This window comes from Panthera leo, chromosome B1, assembly GCF_018350215.1.
Source record: "Panthera leo isolate Ple1 chromosome B1, P.leo_Ple1_pat1.1, whole genome shotgun sequence".
Lineage (NCBI taxonomy): Eukaryota > Metazoa > Chordata > Mammalia > Carnivora > Felidae > Panthera > Panthera leo.
In genome coordinates this window covers 145,658,538-145,670,867 of record NC_056682.1, presented here as the reverse complement: position 1 = coordinate 145,670,867, position 12,330 = coordinate 145,658,538, and positions in this window count along the sequence as shown.

Here is a 12,330-nt window from a genome sequence, read left to right as displayed (position 1 = left end):
TTGAATAAGATGTTTTCATAGAACTGAACCCACACAGGATAAAGTCTGGGGGCCCTGTCTGGATGGCATTGCCACCTTGACACTGAAGGAGGACTTCAGACTTTCGGAAAAGATCCTATGAAACATTGAACTCCCAGAGTCTGGCTTCCCTGCTTCCCAAGGGGTCAGATTCCCCCAGGGAATTCAGACATTTGAGCCTGTGTGGTCCAGGAGCCCAAGGCCGGCTCTGTTTCTGAGAGGGCAGCCTGGAAAGCACATCATTCAGGCTGGATAGTTGTTGCAGTGTGCTCTTTGCTGCACAGTGTACCTGATGGGGCCACCAGAACGGTGCAGACACAGTGATGTATGTGTGTGTGTGTGTGTGTGTGAAGTGCTCTTCATACCATATCAGGGAACACATGATATCTGTATGATTTATTACCAGGGATGTTAAGATCAAGCACTTGTTTGAGGTAGCGTTTGCCAGATTACTCCGTTGTAAAGTTATTTTTCCCTTTACATACTATCTTTTTGGAAGCCAGTCACTGAATCTAGTCTACACTTAAAATGAGGGAGGGAGAGGATGAAGCTCCTGGAAGTGCGAGTATTGACAGGTATTATTTAGAATTCTTCTGTAAGAAAGATTTGTCACTTTATTAATTTATTCATTCACTTTATATATGAATTCATGTATATTTGCTTTGTACTTTGGGTTATAATTCAATGTTACATTATTTACTTTGTTACTCAAATTATTTCAGCTTTGGCCTTTGTGAGTTCTTTCAGTTGGCTTTTGGGTCCCTTTGATATGCCACCGTACTTTGTTTTTTGAACACTACTTTCTGGCACTTTGAGACACTCCAGGCCCATCTTATTATTTTCCCTTCCCCCAGACCTGGAAAACAGCCATTTCTTCAAGGAGCCCTGGTTCTATTTCACAGATAATGGTATTTAGACAATGATCTGAGTACTGGTTGCAATTGCTGTTAGTGACGTATCACTGCTTCTAGACTCTTTCAGGGAACAGAGCTAAGAAATGTAGGTGTGTATACTAACACATGTATACACACATACCTGTAATTATTTCTGTATCATCTGTTATCTATCTATCTATCTATCTATCTATCTATCTATCATCATTTATCACCTATCTATGTACATATGAGTTCGTACTGATGTCTCTGACTACTCCAGAACCACAAAGTTCACTCAAGTCTTTCTCTTCCTCATATTTGTTACTTCCCTCTTTGATAGGGAGAAACTTGGCTCCCATTATCTACCATGTGTTTACTTATTTGTTCAACACCAGGATACATATGAAGGAGTTTCAAATTTATTGGCCTATATCTCCATATGAAACACATTTACCAACTAGAGTACTGTGTATATACAACTTATAATTTCCAGTCAATACCTTATTTTTCAAAGTTATTTAGTCAGTTCCATTTTTCTCCTACCCTCTTCAGTGAGGTTGTGACTGGTGAGTTTTGGGTGACTCACTCACACTGGACACAAGACGAATTTAGGGTTGGGAGGTTGACTGACTTTTGGCTTGAGCTACATGTGTGGGCCAACCCAGTAGCTTTTTTTTGTTTGTGTTCCAACAGGGCAGTCTCTGTCTGCAGTACACAAAGATGGTGGGTGGTGACAGGTGTCCTTTACGTATTCCCTTCCATGGACACCCAGGATGGTCACTCCAATCCCTTCAAACACTCCACATCAAGCCATGTCGTCTTCAGAGGTGGACATGTCTATCTATTCCAAGTGCTCTGGAGACAGTTGCTCTGCAATGCTACTGGGCCCTTCCACTTGACATCCTCTCTTGTCTCTGTCAATTTGGTTATGTCATGCTCCCCAGGGTTGGTTTTACACCCTGCCAAATACCCCTTGCAGAAATGGAATAACTTTCCTTTCTTCACCACAGAACCCTCACCTATCGTCCTTGTTGGTGGCTGTGTGTTGAAACCAAAACACAGTTAATATTGAAAGAGATCACATTCTAGAAATGCAGTGATTATGATATAATAAGAGTTCCGTAGAAAATACGGGTGGAAGATGTGCTGATCTATGTTTGTGCTAAGAAAGTCATAATGATCAATTTAAGATGACCAGAGACTTGCACTTGTGATTGTCATCAATGAAGCACAGTAACATTCAAGAGAATCATTGGAAGCCAGAATTCACAGTGACATGATGAATGATGCATCACCACGAATGATGATGTAACCAATATCACATTAAGTAAATGACAATTGAGAAGTGCAGAGGCAAGAAGATTTATTTGTTTCAATACAAATAGGCTCCAAGGAGCCATCACATTGTGAATAATAACAACATCGCTACCTTACTCTTGAGATGGCAGATATAAAATTAACCAAGAATGAGATGCATTTGACAATAAAGAAGATAGTACCAACAAAGAGATGATACCTGGATCTGAACAGGAAGATAGGCTGTCTGCACATTAGGAAGAAACTTCATGTGCACTGACTGTACAATAAACAAATATGTAAGTATCGCTTCTCTATTCATTACTCTAAATCTTAAGTGATAAATGAGTATACTTCACATGGGCCCATGCTGGTATTGCATAAACCCGGAGGACATCATTAATATAGAATAAAATATGAAGGGATTCACCTGGAGTTGAACAACATGGGCCCAGTAATTCTTTTTTTATCAATATTGCCAACATTTTAGGAATTCGATTTCCGAAGGGTGGCTGACAGTGTAATGACCACTGCATTATACCAGATGTGTGGCATATATGGACATTACACCTTGAATCACACAATTTCTACCCATCCTTCTCACCTAAATCTTTCTTTGCTCCTCTTCAGTCACTTTATAAAGTGATTATCTTTTGTGTATCTTTTTCACTTTCCCTCCAAGATTCTTTTTTTTTTTAAGTTCAATTATTTATTTAGAGAGAACAGGGGAGGGGCAGAGAGAGAGAGAGGAAGAGAGAGAATCCTGAGCAGGTTCTATACTATCAGCGCCGAGCCCCATGTGGAGCTCAGTCCCATGAACCATGAGATCATGACCTGAGCCGGGATCAAGAGTCAGATGCTTAACCAGCTGAGCTACTAACTCGCCCCTCCCTTCAAGATTCTAATCAGTTTGAACTTCATATTATTCCTTAACACACCATGCTTCTTTATGCATGCTTTTTCCTTCTACCTGGGATGTCTTTCTCTGTCTTCTTTATCTGTTTAATTCAACTCAACTCACTCAACTCAACTCAATTCAACTCAATTCAACTCAACTCAACTCAATTCACTCAACTCAACTCATTTAATTCAACTCACCTTCTTTGAGGAAACTTCCCTGCATTAAGTGGCTCACTTCTTTTCCTGATGCCCCTTCACTCTTTGAACTTAAATTATTATAGCATTCACATTTTATTATAATTATAGATTTTATATCCATTTGAAACGTAAAATCTGAATCTTAGGCCTGGAATTTGAATACACATGGTTCTGACTCTTGAGAGCAGGCCCATTTAATGGTATCAGTTCATTTATATATCTCTGTCTCCAACTAGATAGTGTTTCTCACCAGACAGGGCATCAATTAGAAGTCTGTATATCTCGGGGCACCTGGGTGGCTCAGTCCGTTGAGCGTCCAACTTCGGCTCAGGTCATGGTCTCGCAGTTTGTGAGTTTGAGCCCCGCATCGGGCTCTGTGGTAACAAACAGCTCAGAGCCTGGAGACTGCTTTGGATTCTGTGTCTCCCTCTCTCTCTCTATCCCCCTCCCCTGCTCATGCTCTATCTCTCTCTGTCTCTCAAAAATAAATAAATGTTAAAAAAATTAAAAAAAAAGAAGTCTATGTATCTCTCTTGGCATTTAACATAATCTGCTGCATAATGCAGATTCAATAAAAATTAGAGGAATAAACTGATTTATGCTATGGGCTTTAAATATTCTCAAGTATAAATCACAGAATCCTTGCTTATAATAATTTCTTGAACTTCAGAAATAGTAAATATAGTGAAGTGAACTTTATGCAAATTTGAATCATGCAAATTTGTGCTTTAAGATAATAATAATAATGATACATTTTATTTAAAAATGTCAAATAAAGGAAATTACTCCAAATTAAGATACCTCAAGAACTGAATGTTTAAAGCTGATTAGCCATAGTTCCATTTGATGGTGTCACTTTTGCATCAGCTCAATTGATCTAAAATTACCCAAATTATCTCTTATGTGCATAACTGACAAATAAGTACGTGAATACTTGTATGACACCAAAGAAAGTGTGTTAGCATTTTGTGATATATCTTTTGGGAAAGGTAGAATCTTTTTCTGCCTAATGAAAAAGTTTTGTTTATAAAATGTTATATATGATGGTTGACATATAGATTAACAATATTTTGTCCACTTAATTCATGTGAAACTGTGTAATTTCTTTAGCACTAGACTATAAACAGTTACCAGGACAACAGCTGAAAAATACTGCCTGCCAAAGAACAGATCATTTTTCCAAATTTACTTTTTGTCTCCACTTAGGTCTTACTCAGTTCTGTCTGTTGCATATTTCTTCATTTATTTGCTTATCCATTGATATCTGCACCCTAAGGGCTGGTTCCTTACAGAGCTGGTCTTAAGAACCTCCAGGGAAGAACTGAATTAAAGACAGTGTCACTGGAAACTAAGAGGCAGTAACACGGGGAGGGGGGAGGGTGTAGTAAGTGACAGAGACAGGAGGTCCATCCTGTCTGAATAGGTGAAGGCTCTTACTCGAGTCAGATAATTGGTTGGTGATGTGAGGAGCCACACAGCTGAGTATTAGGAGTCAAGAAGGAGATAGAAGGAGACCTCAACAAGGCAGAACACTCTAAAGTTTCAGACTCAGTTAGCCTATGACTTTGGGCTTGCCACTTGGGCACAAGAGCAGAGGCTATGAGAGAGCAGAGTGCAGAGTTAGCTCCAGTGGCTATCAAGCAGAGTATGTGCCAAAATTAAGAAGACTGCATTATTGGAAAGATGATCCATTGATTTTTTTTTAATTGCAATAAGAAAAAAAATGTAGACCACCACAAAAAATCCAGATATTTGATCCATTGCTTTCTTTCAGTGATGAAAGAATGGCTCTTCTATATTCAGAACAGTCTTGCATAAGAGAGCTAGCCTCTCTAAGTTTGTGATGGGGTGGACCACAGATTTATTGTTTGAAACAAAGCTGATTCAATGCAAGAATGATTGTGAGGTATTGAGGATGGAAATAGAAGTATGCTCTGGCCCATTTTATTACTTTTCTCGTGACAGAAATTGTGGGGCCACAGTTCAAACCACTACAAACTTCTTATCTCCCACACAATACTAGAAACACGTAGCTCTTATGCTTTTTTAGGAACATCAAAAGCAAGTAGCATTTCCCTAAATAAAGAGGACTTGTTTAGAAATATAAAGTCTATGTTCTGAGAAGTAGTGTGATTTCCTTAAGAATAATAGATAATAATTCTAGTTTTTTTTATTCCATGTATTAAAAAAAATTTTGTTTACATTCATTCATTTTTGAGAGAAAGAGAGAGACAGAGTACAAGCAGGCAGGGGAGGGGCAGAGAAAGAGGGAGACACAGAATCTGAAGCAGGCTCCAGGCTCTGAGCTGTCAACCCAGAGCCCGACGCAGGGCTCGAACTCACAAACCACGAGATTATGACCTGAGCCAAAGTAGGACACTTAACCGACTGAGCCACCCAGGCTCCCCGTATTCCATGTATGTTCCAGGAGAAGAATGTATATTTACAGGGATTTGTGTGTGTGTGTGTGTGTGTGTGTGTGTGTGTGTGTGTCTTAGTCCACCTTAGTTGACATACAAAATACCATATAAAACTTAACTTGGGTGGCTTAAATAGAAATTTATTTTCCCATTGTTCTGGAGGCTGGGAAGTCCAAGCTTCAGTTTCAGGTGAACGCTCACCTACTGGCTTGCAGATGGCTACCTTCTTGCAATGTCCTCACATGGCAGGGAGAGAGAGGAAAAAAAAAGATAACAAAGCTCTCTTGTGTCTTTTCTCATGAGGACACTATTCCCATGATGAATGTCCTACCCTCGTAAACTTGTCTAAACCTAATTATTTCCCAAAGGCCTGTCTCCAAATATCATCACATTGGGGTGTAGGACTTCAACACATGAATTTTGAGAGGGCACAAACGTTCAGTCCATAAGAATTATATGAAATCTCTGGATCATGTAGGGGATATTTTCTAAATTTCCTATGAAAATAAGCCATCTCACAACCTTGCAAAGGAAAGAGAGTATCCAGTAATGACACTGATGATGGTGTAAGGCTAAAGACTCCCTTTGTTATGTCTCATAACCCGTCATTGCTATAGCAGGCAGGAAAAGAGGGGTCAGAAGTATTTCCTCATCAGAGAAAGTGTATGTCATTGCACAAAAAGTGTTTAGAAAATGTTTTTTTTTTTCTATACAAGTTATTGTTTAGGACTTTTTGGAGATGCTCACAAAGTATGATTGTTTTCCTCAAGTAGTATCATCTATTTGAGTATGTGGTCCAGTTCAGCTGTTTTAAGGACCTGTGCCTAACCTACCAGAAACAGCCGACCCATATAAGGAGAAATTCTGTTAATGGAACACAGGTTTCTATGAAATGTATTTCCAATTGACCCTTAACTGACTTCACTCTATCTGTGCTTGACTCATACTGATGTCTTCCTTCACCTTGCTGACTGACCTCATGACACTGCCGTCCTTTCAAGTTTGACAGGCAGATTGCCTGCCTTTTCTGATTCTGACCCCTCTCACTTTGTTCTTTGTGTAGGAGGAAGGAAAAAAAATCCCCTCTAAAAACCAGAGGCAAAATCTCTTTGATAAAGGAATGAAGGAAAATACTTTGATAGCTTCTTGGGGAGGGGGGGGCAAATGTGAAAGCTGGCCTCTTCCCTCCAAAGCATAATTTAGACAGGCTCAAATTAAGCAAAGGGAGAGATGATATGCTCTGCCTGAAAACAGTAATAGGAAGGGGAGTGTAGGAGACAGAACAAGATAAGAAAAGATAAGAAATGAGGACTGAAGAGAGAACAAGAAAGGAGGAGGTTAGTCAGGGCTCAACGAGGAATCAGGTGGTATTGATAGAACTGAAAAGGCCTTTTCATGTTTGATTTCAAGTTCTTTGATACAAACTTGTGTTGGGGGCTCTTTGAAAAAGTGATTGGGGGACATGCAACATGGGGTTCAGGGTTGGGAAGAGGCAAATGTACAACAGAAAAGAGAAAGCACAGGTAAAGAGAATTTAGCAGCACCAGAAAGTAAGAACCAGAGATATCAAGGATAAATGCAAGCAGTAGTCCCCAGGAGGACTCAAGTGTAAGACTCCCGGAGCTTTAGAAAACTGGGGAGGGCAGCAGTGGTAATTCTGATTGCTTTCTATAGGTGGGATCAACATGGGACTAAACGTAATTAAATCTAAAGGGGCAAGAGGACTCAATTGGGGCTAGAGGACTTTGAGGACATTCATCCTACTGGAATGTGGGTTATGTCTCTGTAGAGTTTGTTTTAATCTACAGGACTTGCAACCAGACTTATCAGCTTCCTCCCAAGACCCTCAGTATTATCGTCTTCTCAGATCTGTCCCAGGGCTTTTAGACTCCAAATATCAGAGAAAATATAAATGTAAACATGAGAAGGGTATTTGACTCAAACGAATGAGTGAGGGCAGTTAGTTCATAAATCCTGACGATGACAGTCTGACTCACTGCCTTTCATTTCATACTTATAAAGGTTCTGCTCTGTGCCAGACAATATGCTAAGCATTGTAGGAGTGACAAAGATGAGTTCTTGAATCCAAGAAGTCAACTATGCAGGAAGAATCGCATAAACTTAGCAACATGACATAAGGTCGAAAGAAGTACCATGTGAAAACATTCTAAAGGGTGTTATAAGTTGTCAAAGGTGAGAGAGTTCTTTTCTAGTTAGGGGTCATGGAAAATTATTTTATATAGACTTTAAAAGATAGATAAAGTTTTTACAAGCATTGGTGAGGAAGGGAAAGTGATGTAAAAGATAAAAGCCAAATGTTCAAACAACTAGCCACTCAAACCAACAAATATGAAAATTATCCCAGAAGAATAAGAGAAGGCATTTTTCTAGTAAACACACATACAGTTTAACTGCTTGGAAGAAGAGTACGTCTCACACTTAACACTAATAGCAATGGTAATCATGATGGTATTTATTGTTATTTAAAAAATGTCTTTTAGGTATCAGATACTTTAAGTACGTTACTTCTCTCTCTCTCTCTCTATATATATATGTATAGTTCATATATGTATATATGTATGTATATATAATATATTATATAGAGAGAATATATATTATATAGAGAGATTTATATGATATATAAATATATATAAAAATTCAGGGTAAATATTATCATTTCATTATATATGTAAGAAAATTAAGGATCAGAGAAAGCAAATTATTTGCCAAATGTTATATGGCTAATAATTGGCACAATCAAGATTGGAATCTGATACCAAAATCCCATTTACCATGCTGTGTTGCTTCTGAGCAGTTTCACAAATTTATAAAAAGTAAACAGAATCAGAATCAAACCAAAACGTGTTTGATGTGAACTGTGTACTTAGGGCTAAACTTTGAACAATGACATATAGATCAAGGATTGTTTGCAGTTAGTAGGCAAACTGTGGTTCAAAGCTCTTCTTTGAAACTTGGTGTTCCTCAGGGTACTTTTCACTACGGTCTCTCTTTCTCCTCCAATCACACGGCTACAATGACCCTCTACAAATTGACGATTCCTGAACCTCCATCTCTAGTCTTGATATTGTTCCAAAGGACAAGGAGTACTATTCAACTGCCCATCAACTTCTCCACTTGGAGGTCTTAAAGATACTTCAACATGCAAAACCAAGGTGCTCTGCTTAATAATTACACTAAGTCAACAGGGTAACACAAGGACTATTTGAGTAAACCAGCCACTCTATCTTAAGCTCGATATATCCCAAACTGATATATTTCATCTCACTCATATCACTTGACTCTACCTGCAACTGTCATTTCCCATTAGCACTACTCTTATCCAGGCTGCTTACTGGATCACTTTATTGCAAAAACCTCCTAAGTGGTCTTCACAATCGTGTTCCCTTTTATGATAAGACAGATGGTTTCAAAACACAAATGTGATTTGTATCAGCTCCCTTTTTAGTCTGCCATTCTCTTAGGAGGAGGTGTAAACTTGATGTAAAAAGTCTTTGAGATATGGCCCCTGATAACTGTGTCACACATTCTCTTTAGAGAGCAAGTTTCCTCATCATCAAACTTTGTATTTCATTGAAATTGCATTCCTTCCAGTTCCTTAAATACGCCATGCTCCTACCTCTGGGCCTTTGTGCTGTTCTGTACATTTGCCCAGCACACTCTTCCCTCTATTTGGTCCACCTCCACTTTTTAGTCTGGTTTCCACTGAGAGGTTACTTATTCCAGGAAGCCTTCCCTAACCCCCTTGAAAAATGTCCCATGTTCCTCCTGACCCCACTTATCACTGCATCCATCATGCCATGTTGTGATTGTGGGCATAACTGTCTGTCTCCTATTAGATGTAAGCTCAGTGAGAGCAGGGATGGTGCCTGTTCCTTGTCAAGTAGAATTCCCATTCACTTGATGGTTTCTGTTCATTTTCCGCTATGTGTGGCCACCCTAGTTTCATTTCCTAAGGAACATGCTAACAGGAACAGTCCTTGCTCTTTACTCCCAAGTGAGAGGTTTTGCTGATTATTCCCATCAAAGCACAGTGTCTCGTATGCAGACTTCAACTTTTTGAATGAATAAATAAAACTTCCATCTATTAAGTGCTACTCTGCCCAAGACCCTATTCTGAGCCATTCACATTCATTAATTTATTTTATCCTCATCTAGTCATGAATGAGGTATTATCACTATCCTCATTTTATAGATGATGAAAATAAAGGTCGGAAAAATTAGCTAACTCATTCAAAGTCATGTAGGGCTAAGTGGTTGGGCAGAAATTCAAACGTGGTGCCTGAGCTCACATGTTGAACAGTGACACTTTACTGCCTTTCTGATCACAGGGCAGGGAATATCAGAGACTTGCTCCATAATGGAGAATATGGAAGGAGATCAAAGGATGGCACAAAGCCAATTTATTATCAGAGGAAAGATTCAAATAGGACCTGGGCTGATGAGACAGGTTGTTACTCCTGGTTTAGGCTTGTCAGCAGCCTGATCAATTGGTGGCTGACACAACACGCCTCAGCCTGATGTGCACATAGTATTTGTAGTTATGTGACTATTTATCGTATTGAAATGATTACACTTTAGTAAATGCCTACTTCTTGCCAGGCATTTTGCATATGACCCTTCTAACCTTTTGATGAACTAATGACATTAGATTGTCCAGCCATGCAGAATATATGCACACACACACACACACACACACACACAAACACACACACCAGCATAAAACTTGAAATATGGTTTGTAAAGATACAAAGATCTCAGAGCTTATAGAATCTGAGATTTGCCAAATGCACGGTCTTCCTCCACCTTAAATTCCTCTCTGAACAAATACATTCAGCATTCATTCAGTTAATGTTACTAAGGGTTAACTATGGATCTGACACTGTGAAGGGTTTTGGGATATTTTGCCCCTGCCTAGCAACACTGTTTACAGTTTGTTCCATAAAATGGGGTTAGTTCTTCATAATTAATGCTGTTGTTTTCATATATTTGAGTTAAGACTCCTCATCAGGGATAGTAGGAGAGTGGTGACCCACCCATACTCAAATGGGCAGGCAAGGTCAGCAATGCCTCTCACTATGGAGTGAGGAACGAGGTTTGTTCCCATCAGTGTGTTCCTTAGGAGGCAAAACCTAGTGTAGCCACACGTGGCAGAAAATAAACAAACATTATCAAAAAAATGGGAATTTTACTTGACCAGCAAGCAATAAAGAACTTGTCGATGCTATGCCAAATCTCCCAGAAGGGCTAGAAGTTTATGTAAAAAGGCATTGATAAACCTTTGCCTAAATGGTTGCCCTAGTGAGTTGCATTATAATTCATTTATTTATTTTTTAAAGTTTTTATTTTAATTCCAGGTAGCTGACTTACAGTGTAATATTAGTTTCCGGTGTACAATACAGAGATTCATCACTTCCATACATCATCCAGTGCTCATCACAAGTGCACTCCTTAATCCCCATCACCTGTTTATCCCATTGCCCCACCCACCTCCCCTCTGGCAGCCATCAGTTTGTTCTCTACAGTTAAGGGTCTGTTTCTCCGTTTGCCTCTTTCTGTCTTCTTTTCCCTTTGCTCACTTGTTTTGTTTCTTAAATCCCACAGATGAGTGAAATCATATAGTATGTGTCTTTCTCTGACTTAAGCCGTATAATTTCTTTTTAAAAAATACACTCAATTAGTATTTTAAATTTTATTTTTAAATCACATAATCAAACTTCCATTGAACAAGTTTTGAAAGAGAGAGGGAAAGCGAGGGAGAGAAATTCACTTGCAATCCCACCATCCAGAGAAACCCAGTGTTGTAACTTTGTCATCGACTATTCCTGTCTTCTACTTTTTTTTTTTTTTTTTTGAGCAGGAAGGAGGAATTACAAAAACAGTAATTTTACACCTGTTTTTTTTACTTTGTGACATACTATGAGCATATTTCCATATCATTAAGTATTCTGCCACAAAATTACTAGGGTGGCTGAATATCACTCCACTTAATGAATGCACCATATCAGGGTGTCCAGGTGGCTCAGTCGGTTGAGCGTCCGACTTCGCTCAGGTCATGATCTTGCGGTTTGAGAGTTCAAGCCCCGCATCGGGCTCTGTGCTGACAGTTCGGAGCCTGGAGCCTGCTTCGGATTCTGTGTCTCCTTCTCTCTCTGCCCCTTCCCCACTCATGCTCTGTCTTTCAAAAATGAATAAATGTTAAAAAAATTTTTTTAAATGAATGCACCATATCTATTTATTTCCTACAGTAATTCATTTATTTTTAATCTTAACTTTAGAATAGTGAATAATCTGTGAAGATTTTAGAAAATAGTGATGCCTAGATCCCACCTGCAAAGATTCTGATTTAATTAGTATGGGGTTCAGTCAAAGCAACAGGAATTTTAAAAGTTCCTCCAGTGGTTTAACGAGGTGAACCCCTCCTAGAATCAGGTGGCATTTGTAAGTGCTCCTTTGTTAGTGTTAACAAAATCATTTCGAGTTGCTGAATGAAGAGTGCAACTGACCCACTTCAGTTTGGCATACATGCAAAATTATTTTGTAACAAACAAAATTATTATAGGGCTTGGTTCATCAGAGTTTGTGCTCTAAGTTTTCTGTTAAGC